Below are 24,752 nucleotides of genomic sequence, written 5' to 3' on the forward strand. Positions count from 1 at the left end.
AAATACTGCGAATCGACAGATGTGCACTTGAAATGCGTCAGAGCCTTCTGTTTTGTAGGAGCGCTAAATTCCAAAAAACTAAATAATTAAATAAAAAACTAAAAAAACAGAAAATCAACTGTTCTGGTACGATCACCGACGATAAGCAACATCGTTAGTATTCGGATCGGTGACCGCCTGGGTACTCTGGAAAGAGGGCTGGCAGGGGTAGCCAAAAAATGAAGTCAGACAAAGTGTCTCTAGAAATAACAAGAGTATGACACGACAGGACTGTTCTGAAATACGCCAGGGCTTATAGTTTTGTAGCAGTGTACAAATGCAAATTTGTAAACAAAAACTTATCTTTCGCCGCTAGAAGAGATGGATGCTTTGTCGAACCGCCTGTGTCTTGTGTCCGTGTTTTCGCAGCTTTCCACAGCATTGCACGGAACAGCACTGCTCTAGTAGCTCCGAACGGCCGCACACGGCGCCTCGCACACGCCGGTCAGTCCGGCGCCAGTCTCGCAGTTGTTTCTCGTGCTTGTGCTGTCATATGGACCACGACCCGAGCGGCAGCGAGCGGCAGTCGAGCAAAGTCGGGACAAGTCGGGACGGAAGGGGACAGCCGAGAATGCACCATGCGAATTACGCAAATATCTGGAAGCGCGACGCGTGTCAGGCAGGTGAGAACGCTTCCCTCGGTCCAGCAGGACACTGACACACCCCGCGCAGTCCACCCGCCGCCCGGCCGCGCGCAAGACCTGCGCTGGTTGACAATAACAAGGTGCGTCTCCCGCGAGTGTCGAGGAGGAAGGACGTGCTTTGCGTCAAATGTGCCACCGAAAATGGCGATTGCGTGTGTTGGAAGGAGAGGCGAAGCATTCTTCTGCCGTGCAGCTACAGTATAAGGACGCCAACGGCCATACCATGTTGAATACACCGGTTCTCGTCCGATCACCGAAGTTAAGCAACATCGGGCCCGGTTAGTACTTGGATGGGTGACCGCCTGGGAACACCGGGTGCTGTTGGCTCTCTCTCTTCTTTTAAATTTCATGTCACTACACCTGGCAGCCCTCTTTTCATACTAACTCTCAGGTGCGACAAAGATGCTCCCACAAGCATTTTAAACTACTGTATTAAACGTAAGATGCGAAATTACAGTAATGAACTCAGTTTGAGCAAGAATGCGCGAAGGAAGGGTGGTAGGAACTCCCTGAAAGTAACGAAATACTGCGAATCGACAGATGTGCACTTGAAATGCGTCAGAGCCTTCTGTTTTGTAGGAGCGCTAAATTCCAAAAAACTAAATAATTAAATAAAAAACTAAAAAAACAGAGAATCAACTGTTCTGGTACGATCACCGACGATAAGCAACATCGTTAGTATTCGGATCGGTGACCGCCTGGGTACTCTGGAAAAGAGGGCTGGCAGGGGTAGCCAAAAAATGAAGTCAGACAAAGTGTCTCTAGAAATAACAAGAGTATGACACGACATACTGTTCTGAAATACGCCAGGGCTTATAATTTTGTAGCAGTGTACAAATGGAAATTTGTAAACAAAAATTTATCTTTCGCCGCTAGAAGAAATGGATGCTTTGTCGAACCGCCTGTGTCTTGTGTCCGTGTTTTCGCACCTTTCCACGGCATTGCTCGGAACAGCACTGCTCTAGTAGCTCCGAACGGCCGCACACGGCGCCTCGCACACGCCGGTCAGTCCGGCGCCAGTCTCGCAGTTGTTTCTCGTGCTTGTGCTGTCATATGGACCACGACCCGAGCGGCAGCGAGCGGCAGTCGAGCAAAGTCGGGACAAGTCGGGACGGAAGGGGACAGCCGAGAATGCACCATGCGAATTACGCAAATATCTGGAAGCGCGACGCGTGTCAGGCAGGTGAGAACGCTTCCCTCGGTCCAGCAGGACACTGACACACCCCGCGCAGTCCACCCGCCGCCCGGCCGCGCGCAAGACCTGCGCTGGTTGACAATAACAAGGTGCGTCTCCCGCGAGTGTCGAGGAGGAAGGACGTGCTTTGCGTCAAATGTGCCACCGAAAATGGCGATTGCGTGTGTTGGAAGGAGAGGCGAAGCATTCTTCTGCCGTGCAGCTACAGTATAAGGACGCCAACGGCCATACCATGTTGAATACACCGGTTCTCGTCCGATCACCGAAGTTAAGCAACATCGGGCCCGGTTAGTACTTGGATGGGTGACCGCCTGGGAACACCGGGTGCTGTTGGCTCTCTCTCTTCTTTTAAATTTCATGTCACTACACCTGGCAGCCCTCTTTTCATACTAACTCTCAGGTGCGACAAAGATGCTCCCACAAGCATTTTAAACTACTGTATTAAACGTAAGATGCGAAATTACAGTAATGAACTCAGTTTGAGCAAGAATGCGCGAAGGAAGGGTGGTAGGAACTCCCTGAAAGTAACGAAATACTGCGAATCGACAGATGTGCACTTGAAATGCGTCAGAGCCTTCTGTTTTGTAGGAGCGCTAAATTCCAAAAAACTAAATAATTAAATAAAAAACTAAAAAAACAGAAAATCAACTGTTCTGGTACGATCACCGACGATAAGCAACATCGTTAGTATTCGGATCGGTGACCGCCTGGGTACTCTGGAAAGAGGGCTGGCAGGGGTAGCCAAAAAATGAAGTCAGACAAAGTGTCTCTAGAAATAACAAGAGTATGACACGACAGGACTGTTCTGAAATACGCCAGGGCTTATAGTTTTGTAGCAGTGTACAAATGCAAATTTGTAAACAAAAACTTATCTTTCGCCGCTAGAAGAGATGGATGCTTTGTCGAACCGCCTGTGTCTTGTGTCCGTGTTTTCGCACCTTTCCACAGCATTGCACGGAACAGCACTGCTCTAGTAGCTCCGAACGGCCGCACACGGCGCCTCGCACACGCCGGTCAGTCCGGCGCCAGTCTCGCAGTTGTTTCTCGTGCTTGTGCTGTCATATGGACCACGACCCGAGCGGCAGCGAGCGGCAGTCGAGCAAAGTCGGGACAAGTCGGGACGGAAGGGGACAGCCGAGAATGCACCATGCGAATTACGCAAATATCTGGAAGCGCGACGCGTGTCAGGCAGGTGAGAACGCTTCCCTCGGTCCAGCAGGACACTGACACACCCCGCGCAGTCCACCCGCCGCCCGGCCGCGCGCAAGACCTGCGCTGGTTGACAATAACAAGGTGCGTCTCCCGCGAGTGTCGAGGAGGAAGGACGTGCTTTGCGTCAAATGTGCCACCGAAAATGGCGATTGCGTGTGTTGGAAGGAGAGGCGAAGCATTCTTCTGCCGTGCAGCTACAGTATAAGGACGCCAACGGCCATACCATGTTGAATACACCGGTTCTCGTCCGATCACCGAAGTTAAGCAACATCGGGCCCGGTTAGTACTTGGATGGGTGACCGCCTGGGAACACCGGGTGCTGTTGGCTCTCTCTCTTCTTTTAAATTTCATGTCACTACACCTGGCAGCCCTCTTTTCATACTAACTCTCAGGTGCGACAAAGATGCTCCCACAAGCATTTTAAACTACTGTATTAAACGTAAGATGCGAAATTACAGTAATGAACTCAGTTTGAGCAAGAATGCGCGAAGGAAGGGTGGTAGGAACTCCTTGAAAGTAACGAAACACTGCGAATCGACAGATGTGCACTTGAAATGCGTCAGAGCCTACTGTTTTGTAGGAGCGCTAAATTCCAAAAAACTAAATATTAAATAAAAAACTAAAAAAACAGAGAATCAACTGTTCTGGTACGATCACCGACGATAAGCAACATCGTTAGTATTCGGATCTGTGACCGCCTGGGTACTCTGGAAAGAGGGCTGGCAGGGGTAGCCAAAAAATGAAGTCAGACAAAGTGTCTCTAGAAATAACAAGAGTATGACACGACAGGACTGTTCTGAAATACGCCAGGGCTTATAGTTTTGTAGCAGTGTACAAATGCAAATTTGTAAACAAAAACTTATCTTTCGCCGCTAGAAGAGATGGATGCTTTGTCGAACCGCCTGTGTCTTGTGTCCGTGTTTTCGCAGCTTTCCACAGCATTGCACGGAACAGCACTGCTCTAGTAGCTCCGAACGGCCGCACACGGCGCCTCGCACACGCCGGTCAGTCCGGCGCCAGTCTCGCAGTTGTTTCTCGTGCTTGTGCTGTCATATGGACCACGACCCGAGCGGCAGCGAGCGGCAGTCGAGCAAAGTCGGGACAAGTCGGGACGGAAGGGGACAGCCGAGAATGCACCATGCGAATTACGCAAATATCTGGAAGCGCGACGCGTGTCAGGCAGGTGAGAACGCTTCCCTCGGTCCAGCAGGACACTGACACACCCCGCGCAGTCCACCCGCCGCCCGGCCGCGCGCAAGACCTGCGCTGGTTGACAATAACAAGGTGCGTCTCCCGCGAGTGTCGAGGAGGAAGGACGTGCTTTGCGTCAAATGTGCCACCGAAAATGGCGATTGCGTGTGTTGGAAGGAGAGGCGAAGCATTCTTCTGCCGTGCAGCTACAGTATAAGGACGCCAACGGCCATACCATGTTGAATACACCGGTTCTCGTCCGATCACCGAAGTTAAGCAACATCGGGCCCGGTTAGTACTTGGATGGGTGACCGCCTGGGAACACCGGGTGCTGTTGGCTCTCTCTCTTCTTTTAAATTTCATGTCACTACACCTGGCAGCCCTCTTTTCATACTAACTCTCAGGTGCGACAAAGATGCTCCCACAAGCATTTTAAACTACTGTATTAAACGTAAGATGCGAAATTACAGTAATGAACTCAGTTTGAGCAAGAATGCGCGAAGGAAGGGTGGTAGGAACTCCCTGAAAGTAACGAAATACTGCGAATCGACAGATGTGCACTTGAAATGCGTCAGAGCCTTCTGTTTTGTAGGAGCGCTAAATTCCAAAAAACTAAATAATTAAATAAAAAACTAAAAAAACAGAAAATCAACTGTTCTGGTACGATCACCGACGATAAGCAACATCGTTAGTATTCGGATCGGTGACCGCCTGGGTACTCTGGAAAGAGGGCTGGCAGGGGTAGCCAAAAAATGAAGTCAGACAAAGTGTCTCTAGAAATAACAAGAGTATGACACGACAGGACTGTTCTGAAATACGCCAGGGCTTATAGTTTTGTAGCAGTGTACAAATGCAAATTTGTAAACAAAAACTTATCTTTCGCCGCTAGAAGAGATGGATGCTTTGTCGAACCGCCTGTGTCTTGTGTCCGTGTTTTCGCAGCTTTCCACAGCATTGCACGGAACAGCACTGCTCTAGTAGCTCCGAACGGCCGCACACGGCGCCTCGCACACGCCGGTCAGTCCGGCGCCAGTCTCGCAGTTGTTTCTCGTGCTTGTGCTGTCATATGGACCACGACCCGAGCGGCAGCGAGCGGCAGTCGAGCAAAGTCGGGACAAGTCGGGACGGAAGGGGACAGCCGAGAATGCACCATGCGAATTACGCAAATATCTGGAAGCGCGACGCGTGTCAGGCAGGTGAGAACGCTTCCCTCGGTCCAGCAGGACACTGACACACCCCGCGCAGTCCACCCGCCGCCCGGCCGCGCGCAAGACCTGCGCTGGTTGACAATAACAAGGTGCGTCTCCCGCGAGTGTCGAGGAGGAAGGACGTGCTTTGCGTCAAATGTGCCACCGAAAATGGCGATTGCGTGTGTTGGAAGGAGAGGCGAAGCATTCTTCTGCCGTGCAGCTACAGTATAAGGACGCCAACGGCCATACCATGTTGAATACACCGGTTCTCGTCCGATCACCGAAGTTAAGCAACATCGGGCCCGGTTAGTATTTGGATGGGTGACCGCCTGGGAACACCGGGTGCTGTTGGCTCTCTCTCTTCTTTTAAATTTCATGTCACTACACCTGGCAGCCCTCTTTTCATACTAACTCTCAGGTGCGACAAAGATGCTCCCACAAGCATTTTAAACTACTGTATTAAACGTAAGATGCGAAATTACAGTAATGAACTCAGTTTGAGCAAGAATGCGCGAAGGAAGGGTGGTAGGAACTCCCTGAAAGTAACGAAATACTGCGAATCGACAGATGTGCACTTGAAATGCGTCAGAGCCTTCTGTTTTGTAGGAGCGCTAAATTCCAAAAAACTAAATAATTAAATAAAAAACTAAAAAAACAGAGAATCAACTGTTCTGGTACGATCACCGACGATAAGCAACATCGTTAGTATTCGGATCGGTGACCGCCTGGGTACTCTGGAAAAGAGGGCTGGCAGGGGTAGCCAAAAAATGAAGTCAGACAAAGTGTCTCTAGAAATAACAAGAGTATGACACGACATACTGTTCTGAAATACGCCAGGGCTTATAATTTTGTAGCAGTGTACAAATGGAAATTTGTAAACAAAAATTTATCTTTCGCCGCTAGAAGAAATGGATGCTTTGTCGAACCGCCTGTGTCTTGTGTCCGTGTTTTCGCACCTTTCCACGGCATTGCTCGGAACAGCACTGCTCTAGTAGCTCCGAACGGCCGCACACGGCGCCTCGCACACGCCGGTCAGTCCGGCGCCAGTCTCGCAGTTGTTTCTCGTGCTTGTGCTGTCATATGGACCACGACCCGAGCGGCAGCGAGCGGCAGTCGAGCAAAGTCGGGACAAGTCGGGACGGAAGGGGACAGCCGAGAATGCACCATGCGAATTACGCAAATATCTGGAAGCGCGACGCGTGTCAGGCAGGTGAGAACGCTTCCCTCGGTCCAGCAGGACACTGACACACCCCGCGCAGTCCACCCGCCGCCCGGCCGCGCGCAAGACCTGCGCTGGTTGACAATAACAAGGTGCGTCTCCCGCGAGTGTCGAGGAGGAAGGACGTGCTTTGCGTCAAATGTGCCACCGAAAATGGCGATTGCGTGTGTTGGAAGGAGAGGCGAAGCATTCTTCTGCCGTGCAGCTACAGTATAAGGACGCCAACGGCCATACCATGTTGAATACACCGGTTCTCGTCCGATCACCGAAGTTAAGCAACATCGGGCCCGGTTAGTACTTGGATGGGTGACCGCCTGGGAACACCGGGTGCTGTTGGCTCTCTCTCTTCTTTTAAATTTCATGTCACTACACCTGGCAGCCCTCTTTTCATACTAACTCTCAGGTGCGACAAAGATGCTCCCACAAGCATTTTAAACTACTGTATTAAACGTAAGATGCGAAATTACAGTAATGAACTCAGTTTGAGCAAGAATGCGCGAAGGAAGGGTGGTAGGAACTCCTTGAAAGTAACGAAACACTGCGAATCGACAGATGTGCACTTGAAATGCGTCAGAGCCTACTGTTTTGTAGGAGCGCTAAATTCCAAAAAACTAAATATTAAATAAAAAACTAAAAAAACAGAGAATCAACTGTTCTGGTACGATCACCGACGATAAGCAACATCGTTAGTATTCGGATCGGTGACCGCCTGGGTACTCTGGAAAAGAGGGCTGGCAGGGGTAGCCAAAAAATGAAGTCAGACAAAGTGTCTCTAGAAATAACAAGAGTATGACACGACATACTGTTCTGAAATACGCCAGGGCTTATAATTTTGTAGCAGTGTACAAATGGAAATTTGTAAACAAAAATTTATCTTTCGCCGCTAGAAGAAATGGATGCTTTGTCGAACCGCCTGTGTCTTGTGTCCGTGTTTTCGCACCTTTCCACGGCATTGCTCGGAACAGCACTGCTCTAGTAGCTCCGAACGGCCGCACACGGCGCCTCGCACACGCCGGTCAGTCCGGCGCCAGTCTCGCAGTTGTTTCTCGTGCTTGTGCTGTCATATGGACCACGACCCGAGCGGCAGCGAGCGGCAGTCGAGCAAAGTCGGGACAAGTCGGGACGGAAGGGGACAGCCGAGAATGCACCATGCGAATTACGCAAATATCTGGAAGCGCGACGCGTGTCAGGCAGGTGAGAACGCTTCCCTCGGTCCAGCAGGACACTGACACACCCCGCGCAGTCCACCCGCCGCCCGGCCGCGCGCAAGACCTGCGCTGGTTGACAATAACAAGGTGCGTCTCCCGCGAGTGTCGAGGAGGAAGGACGTGCTTTGCGTCAAATGTGCCACCGAAAATGGCGATTGCGTGTGTTGGAAGGAGAGGCGAAGCATTCTTCTGCCGTGCAGCTACAGTATAAGGACGCCAACGGCCATACCATGTTGAATACACCGGTTCTCGTCCGATCACCGAAGTTAAGCAACATCGGGCCCGGTTAGTACTTGGATGGGTGACCGCCTGGGAACACCGGGTGCTGTTGGCTCTCTCTCTTCTTTTAAATTTCATGTCACTACACCTGGCAGCCCTCTTTTCATACTAACTCTCAGGTGCGACAAAGATGCTCCCACAAGCATTTTAAACTACTGTATTAAACGTAAGATGCGAAATTACAGTAATGAACTCAGTTTGAGCAAGAATGCGCGAAGGAAGGGTGGTAGGAACTCCTTGAAAGTAACGAAACACTGCGAATCGACAGATGTGCACTTGAAATGCGTCAGAGCCTACTGTTTTGTAGGAGCGCTAAATTCCAAAAAACTAAATATTAAATAAAAAACTAAAAAAACAGAGAATCAACTGTTCTGGTACGATCACCGACGATAAGCAACATCGTTAGTATTCGGATCGGTGACCGCCTGGGTACTCTGGAAAAGAGGGCTGGCAGGGGTAGCCAAAAAATGAAGTCAGACAAAGTGTCTCTAGAAATAACAAGAGTATGACACGACATACTGTTCTGAAATACGCCAGGGCTTATAATTTTGTAGCAGTGTACAAATGGAAATTTGTAAACAAAAATTTATCTTTCGCCGCTAGAAGAAATGGATGCTTTGTCGAACCGCCTGTGTCTTGTGTCCGTGTTTTCGCACCTTTCCACGGCATTGCTCGGAACAGCACTGCTCTAGTAGCTCCGAACGGCCGCACACGGCGCCTCGCACACGCCGGTCAGTCCGGCGCCAGTCTCGCAGTTGTTTCTCGTGCTTGTGCTGTCATATGGACCACGACCCGAGCGGCAGCGAGCGGCAGTCGAGCAAAGTCGGGACAAGTCGGGACGGAAGGGGACAGCCGAGAATGCACCATGCGAATTACGCAAATATCTGGAAGCGCGACGCGTGTCAGGCAGGTGAGAACGCTTCCCTCGGTCCAGCAGGACACTGACACACCCCGCGCAGTCCACCCGCCGCCCGGCCGCGCGCAAGACCTGCGCTGGTTGACAATAACAAGGTGCGTCTCCCGCGAGTGTCGAGGAGGAAGGACGTGCTTTGCGTCAAATGTGCCACCGAAAATGGCGATTGCGTGTGTTGGAAGGAGAGGCGAAGCATTCTTCTGCCGTGCAGCTACAGTATAAGGACGCCAACGGCCATACCATGTTGAATACACCGGTTCTCGTCCGATCACCGAAGTTAAGCAACATCGGGCCCGGTTAGTACTTGGATGGGTGACCGCCTGGGAACACCGGGTGCTGTTGGCTCTCTCTCTTCTTTTAAATTTCATGTCACTACACCTGGCAGCCCTCTTTTCATACTAACTCTCAGGTGCGACAAAGATGCTCCCACAAGCATTTTAAACTACTGTATTAAACGTAAGATGCGAAATTACAGTAATGAACTCAGTTTGAGCAAGAATGCGCGAAGGAAGGGTGGTAGGAACTCCTTGAAAGTAACGAAACACTGCGAATCGACAGATGTGCACTTGAAATGCGTCAGAGCCTACTGTTTTGTAGGAGCGCTAAATTCCAAAAAACTAAATATTAAATAAAAAACTAAAAAAACAGAGAATCAACTGTTCTGGTACGATCACCGACGATAAGCAACATCGTTAGTATTCGGATCGGTGACCGCCTGGGTACTCTGGAAAAGAGGGCTGGCAGGGGTAGCCAAAAAATGAAGTCAGACAAAGTGTCTCTAGAAATAACAAGAGTATGACACGACATACTGTTCTGAAATACGCCAGGGCTTATAATTTTGTAGCAGTGTACAAATGGAAATTTGTAAACAAAAATTTATCTTTCGCCGCTAGAAGAAATGGATGCTTTGTCGAACCGCCTGTGTCTTGTGTCCGTGTTTTCGCACCTTTCCACGGCATTGCTCGGAACAGCACTGCTCTAGTAGCTCCGAACGGCCGCACACGGCGCCTCGCACACGCCGGTCAGTCCGGCGCCAGTCTCGCAGTTGTTTCTCGTGCTTGTGCTGTCATATGGACCACGACCCGAGCGGCAGCGAGCGGCAGTCGAGCAAAGTCGGGACAAGTCGGGACGGAAGGGGACAGCCGAGAATGCACCATGCGAATTACGCAAATATCTGGAAGCGCGACGCGTGTCAGGCAGGTGAGAACGCTTCCCTCGGTCCAGCAGGACACTGACACACCCCGCGCAGTCCACCCGCCGCCCGGCCGCGCGCAAGACCTGCGCTGGTTGACAATAACAAGGTGCGTCTCCCGCGAGTGTCGAGGAGGAAGGACGTGCTTTGCGTCAAATGTGCCACCGAAAATGGCGATTGCGTGTGTTGGAAGGAGAGGCGAAGCATTCTTCTGCCGTGCGGCTACAGTATAAGGACGCCAACGGCCATACCATGTTGAATACACCGGTTCTCGTCCGATCACCGAAGTTAAGCAACATCGGGCCCGGTTAGTACTTGGATGGGTGACCGCCTGGGAACACCGGGTGCTGTTGGCTCTCTCTCTTCTTTTAAATTTCATGTCACTACACCTGGCAGCCCTCTTTTCATACTAACTCTCAGGTGCGACAAAGATGCTCCCACAAGCATTTTAAACTACTGTATTAAACGTAAGATGCGAAATTACAGTAATGAACTCAGTTTGAGCAAGAATGCGCGAAGGAAGGGTGGTAGGAACTCCTTGAAAGTAACGAAACACTGCGAATCGACAGATGTGCACTTGAAATGCGTCAGAGCCTACTGTTTTGTAGGAGCGCTAAATTCCAAAAAACTAAATAATTAAATAAAAAACTAAAAAAACAGAAAATCAACTGTTCTGGTACGATCACCGACGATAAGCAACATCGTTAGTATTCGGATCGGTGACCGCCTGGGTACTCTGGAAAAGAGGGCTGGCAGGGGTAGCCAAAAAATGAAGTCAGACAAAGTGTCTCTAGAAATAACAAGAGTATGACACGACAGGACTGTTCTGAAATACGCCAGGGCTTATAGTTTTGTAGCAGTGTACAAATGCAAATTTGTAAACAAAAACTTATCTTTCGCCGCTAGAAGAGATGGATGCTTTGTCGAACCGCCTGTGTCTTGTGTCCGTGTTTTCGCACCTTTCCACAGCATTGCACGGAACAGCACTGCTCTAGTAGCTCCGAACGGCCGCACACGGCGCCTCGCACACGCCGGTCAGTCCGGCGCCAGTCTCGCAGTTGTTTCTCGTGCTTGTGCTGTCATATGGACCACGACCCGAGCGGCAGCGAGCGGCAGTCGAGCAAAGTCGGGACAAGTCGGGACGGAAGGGGACAGCCGAGAATGCACCATGCGAATTACGCAAATATCTGGAAGCGCGACGCGTGTCAGGCAGGTGAGAACGCTTCCCTCGGTCCAGCAGGACACTGACACACCCCGCGCAGTCCACCCGCCGCCCGGCCGCGCGCAAGACCTGCGCTGGTTGACAATAACAAGGTGCGTCTCCCGCGAGTGTCGAGGAGGAAGGACGTGCTTTGCGTCAAATGTGCCACCGAAAATGGCGATTGCGTGTGTTGGAAGGAGAGGCGAAGCATTCTTCTGCCGTGCGGCTACAGTATAAGGACGCCAACGGCCATACCATGTTGAATACACCGGTTCTCGTCCGATCACCGAAGTTAAGCAACATCGGGCCCGGTTAGTACTTGGATGGGTGACCGCCTGGGAACACCGGGTGCTGTTGGCTCTCTCTCTTCTTTTAAATTTCATGTCACTACACCTGGCAGCCCTCTTTTCATACTAACTCTCAGGTGCGACAAAGATGCTCCCACAAGCATTTTAAACTACTGTATTAAACGTAAGATGCGAAATTACAGTAATGAACTCAGTTTGAGCAAGAATGCGCGAAGGAAGGGTGGTAGGAACTCCTTGAAAGTAACGAAACACTGCGAATCGACAGATGTGCACTGGAAATGCGTCAGAGCCTACTGTTTTGTAGGAGCGCTAAATTCCAAAAAACTAAATAATTAAATAAAAAACTAAAAAAACAGAAAATCAACTGTTCTGGTACGATCACCGACGATAAGCAACATCGTTAGTATTCGGATCGGTGACCGCCTGGGTACTCTGGAAAAGAGGGCTGGCAGGGGTAGCCAAAAAATGAAGTCAGACAAAGTGTCTCTAGAAATAACAAGAGTATGACACGACAGGACTGTTCTGAAATACGCCAGGGCTTATAGTTTTGTAGCAGTGTACAAATGCAAATTTGTAAACAAAAACTTATCTTTCGCCGCTAGAAGAGATGGATGCTTTGTCGAACCGCCTGTGTCTTGTGTCCGTGTTTTCGCACCTTTCCACAGCATTGCACGGAACAGCACTGCTCTAGTAGCTCCGAACGGCCGCACACGGCGCCTCGCACACGCCGGTCAGTCCGGCGCCAGTCTCGCAGTTGTTTCTCGTGCTTGTGCTGTCATATGGACCACGACCCGAGCGGCAGCGAGCGGCAGTCGAGCAAAGTCGGGACAAGTCGGAACGGAAGGGGACAGCCGAGAATGCACCATGCGAATTACGCAAATATCTGGAAGCGCGACGCGTGTCAGGCAGGTGAGAACGCTTCCCTCGGTCCAGCAGGACACTGACACACCCCGCGCAGTCCACCCGCCGCCCGGCCGCGCGCAAGACCTGCGCTGGTTGACAATAACAAGGTGCGTCTCCCGCGAGTGTCGAGGAGGAAGGACGTGCTTTGCGTCAAATGTGCCACCGAAAATGGCGATTGCGTGTGTTGGAAGGAGAGGCGAAGCATTCTTCTGCCGTGCGGCTACAGTATAAGGACGCCAACGGCCATACCATGTTGAATACACCGGTTCTCGTCCGATCACCGAAGTTAAGCAACATCGGGCCCGGTTAGTACTTGGATGGGTGACCGCCTGGGAACACCGGGTGCTGTTGGCTCTCTCTCTTCTTTTAAATTTCATGTCACTACACCTGGCAGCCCTCTTTTCATACTAACTCTCAGGTGCGACAAAGATGCTCCCACAAGCATTTTAAACTACTGTATTAAACGTAAGATGCGAAATTACAGTAATGAACTCAGTTTGAGCAAGAATGCGCGAAGGAAGGGTGGTAGGAACTCCTTGAAAGTAACGAAACACTGCGAATCGACAGATGTGCACTTGAAATGCGTCAGAGCCTACTGTTTTGTAGGAGCGCTAAATTCCAAAAAACTAAATAATTAAATAAAAAACTAAAAAAACAGAAAATCAACTGTTCTGGTACGATCACCGACGATAAGCAACATCGTTAGTATTCGGATCGGTGACCGCCTGGGTACTCTGGAAAGACGGCTGGCAGGGGTAGCCAAAAAATGAAGTCAGACAAAGTGTCTCTAGAAATAACAAGAGTATGACACGACAGGACTGTTCTGAAATACGCCAGGGCTTATAGTTTTGTAGCAGTGTACAAATGCAAATTTGTAAACAAAAACTTATCTTTCGCCGCTAGAAGAGATGGATGCTTTGTCGAACCGCCTGTGTCTTGTGTCCGTGTTTTCGCACCTTTCCACAGCATTGCACGGAACAGCACTGCTCTAGTAGCTCCGAACGGCCGCACACGGCGCCTCGCACACGCCGGTCAGTCCGGCGCCAGTCTCGCAGTTGTTTCTCGTGCTTGTGCTGTCATATGGACCACGACCCGAGCGGCAGCGAGCGGCAGTCGAGCAAAGTCGGGACAAGTCGGGACGGAAGGGGACAGCCGAGAATGCACCATGCGAATTACGCAAATATCTGGAAGCGCGACGCGTGTCAGGCAGGTGAGAACGCTTCCCTCGGTCCAGCAGGACACTGACACACCCCGCGCAGTCCACCCGCCGCCCGGCCGCGCGCAAGACCTGCGCTGGTTGACAATAACAAGGTGCGTCTCCCGCGAGTGTCGAGGAGGAAGGACGTGCTTTGCGTCAAATGTGCCACCGAAAATGGCGATTGCGTGTGTTGGAAGGAGAGGCGAAGCATTCTTCTGCCGTGCGGCTACAGTATAAGGACGCCAACGGCCATACCATGTTGAATACACCGGTTCTCGTCCGATCACCGAAGTTAAGCAACATCGGGCCCGGTTAGTACTTGGATGGGTGACCGCCTGGGAACACCGGGTGCTGTTGGCTCTCTCTCTTCTTTTAAATTTCATGTCACTACACCTGGCAGCCCTCTTTTCATACTAACTCTCAGGTGCGACAAAGATGCTCCCACAAGCATTTTAAACTACTGTATTAAACGTAAGATGCGAAATTACAGTAATGAACTCAGTTTGAGCAAGAATGCGCGAAGGAAGGGTGGTAGGAACTCCTTGAAAGTAACGAAACACTGCGAATCGACAGATGTGCACTTGAAATGCGTCAGAGCCTACTGTTTTGTAGGAGCGCTAAATTCCAAAAAACTAAATAATTAAATAAAAAACTAAAAAAACAGAAAATCAACTGTTCTGGTACGATCACCGACGATAAGCAACATCGTTAGTATTCGGATCGGTGACCGCCTGGGTACTCTGGAAAAGAGGGCTGGCAGGGGTAGCCAAAAAATGAAGTCAGACAAAGTGTCTCTAGAAATAACAAGAGTATGACACGACAGGACTGTTCTGAAATACGCCAGGGCTTATAGTTTTGTAGCAGTGTACAAATGCAAATTTGTAAACAAAAACTTATCTTTCGCCGCTAGAAGAGATGGATGCTTTGTCGAACCGCCTGTGTCTTGTGTCCGTGTTTTCGCACCTTTCCACAGCATTGCACGGAACAGCACTGCTCTAGTAGCTCCGAACGGCCGCACACGGCGCCTCGCACACGCCGGTCAGTCCGGCGCCAGTCTCGCAGTTGTTTCTCGTGCTTGTGCTGTCATATGGACCACGACCCGAGCGGCAGCGAGCGGCAGTCGAGCAAAGTCGGGACAAGTCGGGACGGAAGGGGACAGCCGAGAATGCACCATGCGAATTACGCAAATATCTGGAAGCGCGACGCGTGTCAGGCAGGTGAGAACGCTTCCCTCGGTCCAGCAGGACACTGACACACCCCGCGCAGTCCACCCGCCGCCCGGCCGCGCGCAAGACCTGCGCTGGTTGACAATAACAAGGTGCGTCTCCCGCGAGTGTCGAGGAGGAAGGACGTGCTTTGCGTCAAATGTGCCACCGAAAATGGCGATTGCGTGTGTTGGAAGGAGAGGCGAAGCATTCTTCTGCCGTGCGGCTACAGTATAAGGACGCCAACGGCCATACCATGTTGAATACACCGGTTCTCGTCCGATCACCGAAGTTAAGCAACATCGGGCCCGGTTAGTACTTGGATGGGTGACCGCCTGGGAACACCGGGTGCTGTTGGCTCTCTCTCTTCTTTTAAATTTCATGTCACTACACCTGGCAGCCCTCTTTTCATACTAACTCTCAGGTGCGACAAAGATGCTCCCACAAGCATTTTAAACTACTGTATTAAACGTAAGATGCGAAATTACAGTAATGAACTCAGTTTGAGCAAGAATGCGCGAAGGAAGGGTGGTAGGAACTCCTTGAAAGTAACGAAACACTGCGAATCGACAGATGTGCACTTGAAATGCGTCAGAGCCTACTGTTTTGTAGGAGCGCTAAATTCCAAAAAACTAAATAATTAAATAAAAAACTAAAAAAACAGAAAATCAACTGTTCTGGTACGATCACCGACGATAAGCAACATCGTTAGTATTCGGATCGGTGACCGCCTGGGTACTCTGGAAAAGAGGGCTGGCAGGGGTAGCCAAAAAATGAAGTCAGACAAAGTGTCTCTAGAAATAACAAGAGTATGACACGACAGGACTGTTCTGAAATACGCCAGGGCTTATAGTTTTGTAGCAGTGTACAAATGCAAATTTGTAAACAAAAACTTATCTTTCGCCGCTAGAAGAGATGGATGCTTTGTCGAACCGCCTGTGTCTTGTGTCCGTGTTTTCGCACCTTTCCACAGCATTGCACGGAACAGCACTGCTCTAGTAGCTCCGAACGGCCGCACACGGCGCCTCGCACACGCCGGTCAGTCCGGCGCCAGTCTCGCAGTTGTTTCTCGTGCTTGTGCTGTCATATGGACCACGACCCGAGCGGCAGCGAGCGGCAGTCGAGCAAAGTCGGGACAAGTCGGAACGGAAGGGGACAGCCGAGAATGCACCATGCGAATTACGCAAATATCTGGAAGCGCGACGCGTGTCAGGCAGGTGAGAACGCTTCCCTCGGTCCAGCAGGACACTGACACACCCCGCGCAGTCCACCCGCCGCCCGGCCGCGCGCAAGACCTGCGCTGGTTGACAATAACAAGGTGCGTCTCCCGCGAGTGTCGAGGAGGAAGGACGTGCTTTGCGTCAAATGTGCCACCGAAAATGGCGATTGCGTGTGTTGGAAGGAGAGGCGAAGCATTCTTCTGCCGTGCGGCTACAGTATAAGGACGCCAACGGCCATACCATGTTGAATACACCGGTTCTCGTCCGATCACCGAAGTTAAGCAACATCGGGCCCGGTTAGTACTTGGATGGGTGACCGCCTGGGAACACCGGGTGCTGTTGGCTCTCTCTCTTCTTTTAAATTTCATGTCACTACACCTGGCAGCCCTCTTTTCATACTAACTCTCAGGTGCGACAAAGATGCTCCCACAAGCATTTTAAACTACTGTATTAAACGTAAGATGCGAAATTACAGTAATGAACTCAGTTTGAGCAAGAATGCGCGAAGGAAGGGTGGTAGGAACTCCTTGAAAGTAACGAAACACTGCGAATCGACAGATGTGCACTTGAAATGCGTCAGAGCCTACTGTTTTGTAGGAGCGCTAAATTCCAAAAAACTAAATAATTAAATAAAAAACTAAAAAAACAGAAAATCAACTGTTCTGGTACGATCACCGACGATAAGCAACATCGTTAGTATTCGGATCGGTGACCGCCTGGGTACTCTGGAAAGACGGCTGGCAGGGGTAGCCAAAAAATGAAGTCAGACAAAGTGTCTCTAGAAATAACAAGAGTATGACACGACAGGACTGTTCTGAAATACGCCAGGGCTTATAGTTTTGTAGCAGTGTACAAATGCAAATTTGTAAACAAAAACTTATCTTTCGCCGCTAGAAGAGATGGATGCTTTGTCGAACCGCCTGTGTCTTGTGTCCGTGTTTTCGCACCTTTCCACAGCATTGCACGGAACAGCACTGCTCTAGTAGCTCCGAACGGCCGCACACGGCGCCTCGCACACGCCGGTCAGTCCGGCGCCAGTCTCGCAGTTGTTTCTCGTGCTTGTGCTGTCATATGGACCACGACCCGAGCGGCAGCGAGCGGCAGTCGAGCAAAGTCGGGACAAGTCGGGACGGAAGGGGACAGCCGAGAATGCACCATGCGAATTACGCAAATATCTGGAAGCGCGACGCGTGTCAGGCAGGTGAGAACGCTTCCCTCGGTCCAGCAGGACACTGACACACCCCGCGCAGTCCACCCGCCGCCCGGCCGCGCGCAAGACCTGCGCTGGTTGACAATAACAAGGTGCGTCTCCCGCGAGTGTCGAGGAGGAAGGACGTGCTTTGCGTCAAATGTGCCACCGAAAATGGCGATTGCGTGTGTTGGAAGGAGAGGCGAAGCATTCTTCTGCCGTGCAGCTACAGTATAAGGACGCCAACGGCCATACCATGTTGAATACACCGGTTCTCGTCCGATCACCGAAGTTAAGCAACATCGGGCCCGGTTAGTACTTGGATGGGTGACCGCCTGGGAACACCGGGTGCTGTTGGCTCTCTCTCTTCTTTTAAATTTCATGTCACTACACCTGGCAGCCCTCTTTTCATACTAACTCTCAGGTGCGACAAAGATGCTCCCACAAGCATTTTAAACTACTGTATTAAACGTAAGATGCGAAATTACAGTAATGAACTCAGTTTGAGCAAGAATGCGCGAAGGAAGGGTGGTAGGAACTCCTTGAAAGTAACGAAACACTGCGAATCGACAGATGTGCACTTGAAATGCGTCAGAGCCTACTGTTTTGTAGGAGCGCTAAATTCCAAAAAACTAAATATTAAATAAAAAACTAAAAAAACAGAGAATCAACTGTTCTGGTACGATCACCGACGATAAGCAACATCGTTAGTATTCGGATCGGTGACCGCCTGGGTACTCTGGAAAAGAGGGCTGGCAGGGGTAGCCAAAAAATGAAGTCAGACAAAGTGTCTCTAGAAATAACAAGAGTATGACACGACATACTGTTCTGAAATACGCCAGGGCTTATAGTTTTGTAGCAGTGTACAAATGCAAATTTGTAAACAAAAACTTATCTTTCGCCGCTAGAAGAGATGGATGCTTTGTCGAACCGCCTGTGTCTTGTGTCCGTGTTTTCGCACCTTTCCACAGCATTGCACGGAACAGCACTGCTCTAGTAGCTCCGAACGGCCGCACACGGCGCCTCGCACACGCCGGTCAGTCCGGCGCCAGTCTCGCAGTTGTTTCTCGTGCTTGTGCTGTCATATGGACCACGACCCGAGCGGCAGCGAGCGGCAGTCGAGCAAAGTCGGGACAAGTCGGGACGGAAGGGGACAGCCGAGAATGCACCATGCGAATTACGCAAATATCTGGAAGCGCGACGCGTGTCAGGCAGGTGAGAACGCTTCCCTCGGTCCAGCAGGACACTGACACACCCCGCGCAGTCCACCCGCCGCCCGGCCGCGCGCAAGACCTGCGCTGGTTGACAATAACAAGGTGCGTCTCCCGCGAGTGTCGAGGAGGAAGGACGTGCTTTGCGTCAAATGTGCCACCGAAAATGGCGATTGCGTGTGTTGGAAGGAGAGGCGAAGCATTCTTCTGCCGTGCAGCTACAGTATAAGGACGCCAACGGCCATACCATGTTGAATACACCGGTTCTCGTCCGATCACCGAAGTTAAGCAACATCGGGCCCGGTTAGTACTTGGATGGGTGACCGCCTGGGAACACCGGGTGCTGTTGGCTCTCTCTCTTCTTTTAAATTTCATGTCACTACACCTGGCAGCCCTCTTTTCATACTAACTCTCAGGTGCGACAAAGATGCTCCCACAAGCATTTTAAACTACTGTATTAAACGTAAGATGCGAAATTACAGTAATGAACTCAGTTTGAGCAAGAATGCGCGAAGGAAGGGTGGTAGGAACTCCTTGAAAGTAACGAAACACTGCGAATCGACAGATGTGCACTTGAAATGCGTCAGAGCCTACTGTTTTGTAGGAGCGCTAAATTCCAAAAAACTAAATATTAAATAAAAAACTAAAAAAACAGAGAATCAACTGTTCTGGTACGATCACCGACGATAAGCAACATCGTTAGTATTCGGATCGGTGACCGCCTGGGTACTCTGGAAAAGAGGGCTGGCAGGGGTAGCCAAAAAATGAAGTCAGACAAAGTGTCTCTAGAAATAACAAGAGTATGACACGACATACTGTTCTGAAATACGCCAGGGCTTATAATTTTGTAGCAGTGTACAAATGGAAATTTGTAAACAAAAATTTATCTTTCGCCGCTAGAAGAAATGGATGCTTTGTCGAACCGCCTGTGTCTTGTGTCCGTGTTTTCGCACCTTTCCACGGCATTGCTCGGAACAGCACTGCTCTAGTAGCTCCGAACGGCCGCACACGGCGCCTCGCACACGCCGGTCAGTCCGGCGCCAGTCTCGCAGTTGTTTCTCGTGCTTGTGCTGTCATATGGACCACGACCCGAGCGGCAGCGAGCGGCAGTCGAGCAAAGTCGGGACAAGTCGGGACGGAAGGGGACAGCCGAGAATGCACCATGCGAATTACGCAAATATCTGGAAGCGCGACGCGTGTCAGGCAGGTGAGAACGCTTCCCTCGGTCCAGCAGGACACTGACACACCCCGCGCAGTCCACCCGCCGCCCGGCCGCGCGCAAGACCTGCGCTGGTTGACAATAACAAGGTGCGTCTCCCGCGAGTGTCGAGGAGGAAGGACGTGCTTTGCGTCAAATGTGCCACCGAAAATGGCGATTGCGTGTGTTGGAAGGAGAGGCGAAGCATTCTTCTGCCGTGCGGCTACAGTATAAGGACGCCAACGGCCATACCATGTTGAATACACCGGTTCTCGTCCGATCACCGAAGTTAAGCAACATTGGGCCCGGTTAGTACTTGGATGGGTGACCGCCTGGGAACACCGGGTGCTGTTGGCTCTCTATCTTCTTTTAAATTTCATGTCACTACACCTGGCATTCCTCTTTTCATACTAACTCTCAGGTGCGACAAAGATGCTCCCACAAGCATTTTAAACTACTGTATTAAACGTAAGATGCGAAATTACAGTAATGAACTCAGTTTGAGCAAGAATGCGCGAAGGAAGGGTGGTAGGAACTCCTTGAAAGTAACGAAACACTGCGAATCGACAGATGTGCACTTGAAATGCGTCAGAGCCTACTGTTTTGTAGGAGCGCTAAATTCCAAAAAACTAAATATTAAATAAAAAACTAAAAAAACAGAGAATCAACTGTTCTGGTACGATCACCGACGATAAGCAACATCGTTAGTATTCGGATCGGTGACCGCCTGGGTACTCTGGAAAAGAGGGCTGGCAGGGGTAGCCAAAAAATGAAGTCAGACAAAGTGTCTCTAGAAATAACAAGAGTATGACACGACATACTGTTCTGAAATACGCCAGGGCTTATAGTTTTGTAGCAGTGTACAAATGCAAATTTGTAAACAAAAACTTATCTTTCGCCGCTAGAAGAGATGGATGCTTTGTCGAACCGCCTGTGTCTTGTGTCCGTGTTTTCGCACCTTTCCACAGCATTGCACGGAACAGCACTGCTCTAGTAGCTCCGAACGGCCGCACACGGCGCCTCGCACACGCCGGTCAGTCCGGCGCCAGTCTCGCAGTTGTTTCTCGTGCTTGTGCTGTCATATGGACCACGACCCGAGCGGCAGCGAGCGGCAGTCGAGCAAAGTCGGGACAAGTCGGGACGGAAGGGGACAGCCGAGAATGCACCATGCGAATTACGCAAATATCTGGAAGCGCGACGCGTGTCAGGCAGGTGAGAACGCTTCCCTCGGTCCAGCAGGACACTGACACACCCCGCGCAGTCCACCCGCCGCCCGGCCGCGCGCAAGACCTGCGCTGGTTGACAATAACAAGGTGCGTCTCCCGCGAGTGTCGAGGAGGAAGGACGTGCTTTGCGTCAAATGTGCCACCGAAAATGGCGATTGCGTGTGTTGGAAGGAGAGGCGAAGCATTCTTCTGCCGTGCGGCTACAGTATAAGGACGCCAACGGCCATACCATGTTGAATACACCGGTTCTCGTCCGATCACCGAAGTTAAGCAACATTGGGCCCGGTTAGTACTTGGATGGGTGACCGCCTGGGAACACCGGGTGCTGTTGGCTCTCTATCTTCTTTTAAATTTCATGTCACTACACCTGGCATTCCTCTTTTCATACTAACTCTCAGGTGCGACAAAGATGCTCCCACAAGCATTTTAAACTACTGTATTAAACGTAAGATGCGAAATTACAGTAATGAACTCAGTTTGAGCAAGAATGCGCGAAGGAAGGGTGGTAGGAACTCCCTGAAAGTAACGAAATACTGCGAATCGACAGATGTGCACTTGAAATGCGTCAGAGCCTTCTGTTTTGTAGGAGCGCTAAATTCCAAAAAACTAAATAATTAAATAAAAAACTAAAAAAACAGAAAATCAACTGTTCTGGTACGATCACCGACGATAAGCAACATCGTTAGTATTCGGATCGGTGACCGCCTGGGTACTCTGGAAAAGAGGGCTGGCAGGGGTAGCCAAAAAATGAAGTCAGACAAAGTGTCTCTAGAAATAACAAGAGTATGACACGACAGGACTGTTCTGAAATACGCCAGGGCTTATAGTTTTGTAGCAGTGTACAAATGCAAATTTGTAAACAAAAATTTATCTTTCGCCGCTAGAAGAAATGGATGCTTTGTCGAACCGCCTGTGTCTTGTGTCCGTGTTTTCGCACCTTTCCACGGCATTGCACGGAACAGCACTGCTCTAGTAGCTCCGAACGGCCGCACACGGCGCCTCGCACACGCCGGTCAGTCCGGCGCCAGTCTCGCAGTTGTTTCTCGTGCTTGTGCTGTCATATGGACCACGACCCGAGCGGCAGCGAGCGGCAGTCGAGCAAAGTCGGGACAAGTCGGGACGGAAGGGGACAGCCGAGAATGCACCATGCGAATTACGCAAATATCTGGAAGCGCGACGCGTGTCAGGCAGGTGAGAACGCTTCCCTCGGTCCAGCAGGACACTGACACACCCCGCGCAGTCCACCCGCCGCCCGGCCGCGCGCAAGACCTGCGCTGGTTGACAATAACAAGGTGCGTCTCCCGCGAGTGTCGAGGAGGAAGGACGTGCTTTGCGTCAAATGTGCCACCGAAAATGGCGATTGCGTGTGTTGGAAGGAGAGGCGAAGCATTCTTCTGCCGTGCGGCTACAGTATAAGGACGCCAACGGCCATACCATGTTGAATACACCGGTTCTCGTCCGATCACCGAAGTTAAGCAACATTGGGCCCGGTTAGTACTTGGATGGGTGACCGCCTGGGAACACCGGGTGCTGTTGGCTCTCTATCTTCTTTTAAATTTCATGTCACTACACCTGGCATTCCTCTTTTCATACTAACTCTCAGGTGCGACAAAGATGCTCCCACAAGCATTTTAAACTACTGTATTAAACGTAAGATGCGAAATTACAGTAATGAACTCAGTTTGAGCAAGAATGCGCGAAGGAAGGGTGGTAGGAACTCCCTGAAAGTAACGAAATACTGCGAATCGACAGATGTGCACTTGAAATGCGTCAGAGCCTTCTGTTTTGTAGGAGCGCTAAATTCCAAAAAACTAAATAATTAAATAAAAAACTAAAAAAACAGAAAATCAACTGTTCTGGTACGATCACCGACGATAAGCAACATCGTTAGTATTCGGATCGGTGACCGCCTGGGTACTCTGGAAAAGAGGGCTGGCAGGGGTAGCCAAAAAATGAAGTCAGACAAAGTGTCTCTAGAAATAACAAGAGTATGACACGACAGGACTGTTCTGAAATACGCCAGGGCTTATAGTTTTGTAGCAGTGTACAAATGCAAATTTGTAAACAAAAATTTATCTTTCGCCGCTAGAAGAAATGGATGCTTTGTCGAACCGCCTGTGTCTTGTGTCCGTGTTTTCGCACCTTTCCACGGCATTGCACGGAACAGCACTGCTCTAGTAGCTCCGAACGGCCGCACACGGCGCCTCGCACACGCCGGTCAGTCCGGCGCCAGTCTCGCAGTTGTTTCTCGTGCTTGTGCTGTCATATGGACCACGACCCGAGCGGCAGCGAGCGGCAGTCGAGCAAAGTCGGGACAAGTCGGGACGGAAGGGGACAGCCGAGAATGCACCATGCGAATTACGCAAATATCTGGAAGCGCGACGCGTGTCAGGCAGGTGAGAACGCTTCCCTCGGTCCAGCAGGACACTGACACACCCCGCGCAGTCCACCCGCCGCCCGGCCGCGCGCAAGACCTGCGCTGGTTGACAATAACAAGGTGCGTCTCCCGCGAGTGTCGAGGAGGAAGGACGTGCTTTGCGTCAAATGTGCCACCGAAAATGGCGATTGCGTGTGTTGGAAGGAGAGGCGAAGCATTCTTCTGCCGTGCGGCTACAGTATAAGGACGCCAACGGCCATACCATGTTGAATACACCGGTTCTCGTCCGATCACCGAAGTTAAGCAACATTGGGCCCGGTTAGTACTTGGATGGGTGACCGCCTGGGAACACCGGGTGCTGTTGGCTCTCTATCTTCTTTTAAATTTCATGTCACTACACCTGGCATTCCTCTTTTCATACTAACTCTCAGGTGCGACAAAGATGCTCCCACAAGCATTTTAAACTACTGTATTAAACGTAAGATGCGAAATTACAGTAATGAACTCAGTTTGAGCAAGAATGCGCGAAGGAAGGGTGGTAGGAACTCCCTGAAAGTAACGAAATACTGCGAATCGACAGATGTGCACTTGAAATGCGTCAGAGCCTTCTGTTTTGTAGGAGCGCTAAATTCCAAAAAACTAAATAATTAAATAAAAAACTAAAAAAACAGAAAATCAACTGTTCTGGTACGATCACCGACGATAAGCAACATCGTTAGTATTCGGATCGGTGACCGCCTGGGTACTCTGGAAAAGAGGGCTGGCAGGGGTAGCCAAAAAATGAAGTCAGACAAAGTGTCTCTAGAAATAACAAGAGTATGACACGACAGGACTGTTCTGAAATACGCCAGGGCTTATAGTTTTGTAGCAGTGTACAAATGCAAATTTGTAAACAAAAATTTATCTTTCGCCGCTAGAAGAAATGGATGCTTTGTCGAACCGCCTGTGTCTTGTGTCCGTGTTTTCGCACCTTTCCACGGCATTGCACGGAACAGCACTGCTCTAGTAGCTCCGAACGGCCGCACACGGCGCCTCGCACACGCCGGTCAGTCCGGCGCCAGTCTCGCAGTTGTTTCTCGTGCTTGTGCTGTCATATGGACCACGACCCGAGCGGCAGCGAGCGGCAGTCGAGCAAAGTCGGGACAAGTCGGGACGGAAGGGGACAGCCGAGAATGCACCATGCGAATTACGCAAATATCTGGAAGCGCGACGCGTGTCAGGCAGGTGAGAACGC

General features: G+C 50.7%; 20 non-coding genes across 20 annotated transcripts; all 20 read left to right on the forward strand.

The window, feature by feature from the left end:
* The first annotated feature begins 891 nt into the window (after positions 1 to 891).
* On the forward strand, positions 892 to 1,010 carry LOC126321722 (5S ribosomal RNA). Its single transcript, XR_007558484.1, has one exon. It is a non-coding gene; the product is annotated as a 5S ribosomal RNA (ribosomal RNA).
* A 1,085-nt stretch (positions 1,011 to 2,095) lies between these two features.
* Positions 2,096 to 2,214, forward strand: LOC126321724 (5S ribosomal RNA). The gene has a single exon (XR_007558486.1). It is a non-coding gene; the product is annotated as a 5S ribosomal RNA (ribosomal RNA).
* Positions 2,215 to 3,299: 1,085 nt separating this feature from the next.
* Positions 3,300 to 3,418, forward strand: LOC126321725 (5S ribosomal RNA). The gene has a single exon (XR_007558487.1). It is a non-coding gene; the product is annotated as a 5S ribosomal RNA (ribosomal RNA).
* Positions 3,419 to 4,502: 1,084 nt separating this feature from the next.
* On the forward strand, positions 4,503 to 4,621 carry LOC126321726 (5S ribosomal RNA). The gene has a single exon (XR_007558488.1). It is a non-coding gene; the product is annotated as a 5S ribosomal RNA (ribosomal RNA).
* A 1,085-nt stretch (positions 4,622 to 5,706) lies between these two features.
* LOC126321688 (5S ribosomal RNA) lies at positions 5,707 to 5,825 on the forward strand. The gene has a single exon (XR_007558451.1). It is a non-coding gene; the product is annotated as a 5S ribosomal RNA (ribosomal RNA).
* Positions 5,826 to 6,910: 1,085 nt separating this feature from the next.
* LOC126321727 (5S ribosomal RNA) lies at positions 6,911 to 7,029 on the forward strand. The gene has a single exon (XR_007558490.1). It is a non-coding gene; the product is annotated as a 5S ribosomal RNA (ribosomal RNA).
* A 1,084-nt stretch (positions 7,030 to 8,113) lies between these two features.
* On the forward strand, positions 8,114 to 8,232 carry LOC126321728 (5S ribosomal RNA). The gene has a single exon (XR_007558491.1). It is a non-coding gene; the product is annotated as a 5S ribosomal RNA (ribosomal RNA).
* A 1,084-nt stretch (positions 8,233 to 9,316) lies between these two features.
* LOC126321729 (5S ribosomal RNA) lies at positions 9,317 to 9,435 on the forward strand. Its single transcript, XR_007558492.1, has one exon. It is a non-coding gene; the product is annotated as a 5S ribosomal RNA (ribosomal RNA).
* A 1,084-nt stretch (positions 9,436 to 10,519) lies between these two features.
* Positions 10,520 to 10,638, forward strand: LOC126321730 (5S ribosomal RNA). Its single transcript, XR_007558493.1, has one exon. It is a non-coding gene; the product is annotated as a 5S ribosomal RNA (ribosomal RNA).
* Positions 10,639 to 11,724: 1,086 nt separating this feature from the next.
* On the forward strand, positions 11,725 to 11,843 carry LOC126321731 (5S ribosomal RNA). Its single transcript, XR_007558494.1, has one exon. It is a non-coding gene; the product is annotated as a 5S ribosomal RNA (ribosomal RNA).
* Positions 11,844 to 12,929: 1,086 nt separating this feature from the next.
* LOC126321733 (5S ribosomal RNA) lies at positions 12,930 to 13,048 on the forward strand. Its single transcript, XR_007558495.1, has one exon. It is a non-coding gene; the product is annotated as a 5S ribosomal RNA (ribosomal RNA).
* A 1,085-nt stretch (positions 13,049 to 14,133) lies between these two features.
* LOC126321734 (5S ribosomal RNA) lies at positions 14,134 to 14,252 on the forward strand. Its single transcript, XR_007558496.1, has one exon. It is a non-coding gene; the product is annotated as a 5S ribosomal RNA (ribosomal RNA).
* Positions 14,253 to 15,338: 1,086 nt separating this feature from the next.
* LOC126321736 (5S ribosomal RNA) lies at positions 15,339 to 15,457 on the forward strand. Its single transcript, XR_007558498.1, has one exon. It is a non-coding gene; the product is annotated as a 5S ribosomal RNA (ribosomal RNA).
* Positions 15,458 to 16,543: 1,086 nt separating this feature from the next.
* On the forward strand, positions 16,544 to 16,662 carry LOC126321737 (5S ribosomal RNA). The gene has a single exon (XR_007558499.1). It is a non-coding gene; the product is annotated as a 5S ribosomal RNA (ribosomal RNA).
* Positions 16,663 to 17,747: 1,085 nt separating this feature from the next.
* LOC126321738 (5S ribosomal RNA) lies at positions 17,748 to 17,866 on the forward strand. The gene has a single exon (XR_007558500.1). It is a non-coding gene; the product is annotated as a 5S ribosomal RNA (ribosomal RNA).
* A 1,084-nt stretch (positions 17,867 to 18,950) lies between these two features.
* LOC126321739 (5S ribosomal RNA) lies at positions 18,951 to 19,069 on the forward strand. The gene has a single exon (XR_007558501.1). It is a non-coding gene; the product is annotated as a 5S ribosomal RNA (ribosomal RNA).
* Positions 19,070 to 20,153: 1,084 nt separating this feature from the next.
* On the forward strand, positions 20,154 to 20,272 carry LOC126321633 (5S ribosomal RNA). The gene has a single exon (XR_007558397.1). It is a non-coding gene; the product is annotated as a 5S ribosomal RNA (ribosomal RNA).
* A 1,084-nt stretch (positions 20,273 to 21,356) lies between these two features.
* On the forward strand, positions 21,357 to 21,475 carry LOC126321700 (5S ribosomal RNA). The gene has a single exon (XR_007558463.1). It is a non-coding gene; the product is annotated as a 5S ribosomal RNA (ribosomal RNA).
* A 1,086-nt stretch (positions 21,476 to 22,561) lies between these two features.
* On the forward strand, positions 22,562 to 22,680 carry LOC126321712 (5S ribosomal RNA). Its single transcript, XR_007558474.1, has one exon. It is a non-coding gene; the product is annotated as a 5S ribosomal RNA (ribosomal RNA).
* A 1,086-nt stretch (positions 22,681 to 23,766) lies between these two features.
* On the forward strand, positions 23,767 to 23,885 carry LOC126321723 (5S ribosomal RNA). Its single transcript, XR_007558485.1, has one exon. It is a non-coding gene; the product is annotated as a 5S ribosomal RNA (ribosomal RNA).
* The last annotated feature ends 867 nt before the right edge of the window (positions 23,886 to 24,752 follow it).

Source organism: Schistocerca gregaria, unplaced genomic scaffold (genome assembly GCF_023897955.1).
Source record: "Schistocerca gregaria isolate iqSchGreg1 unplaced genomic scaffold, iqSchGreg1.2 ptg000758l, whole genome shotgun sequence".
In the NCBI taxonomy this organism is placed as follows: Eukaryota; Metazoa; Arthropoda; class Insecta; order Orthoptera; family Acrididae; genus Schistocerca; species Schistocerca gregaria.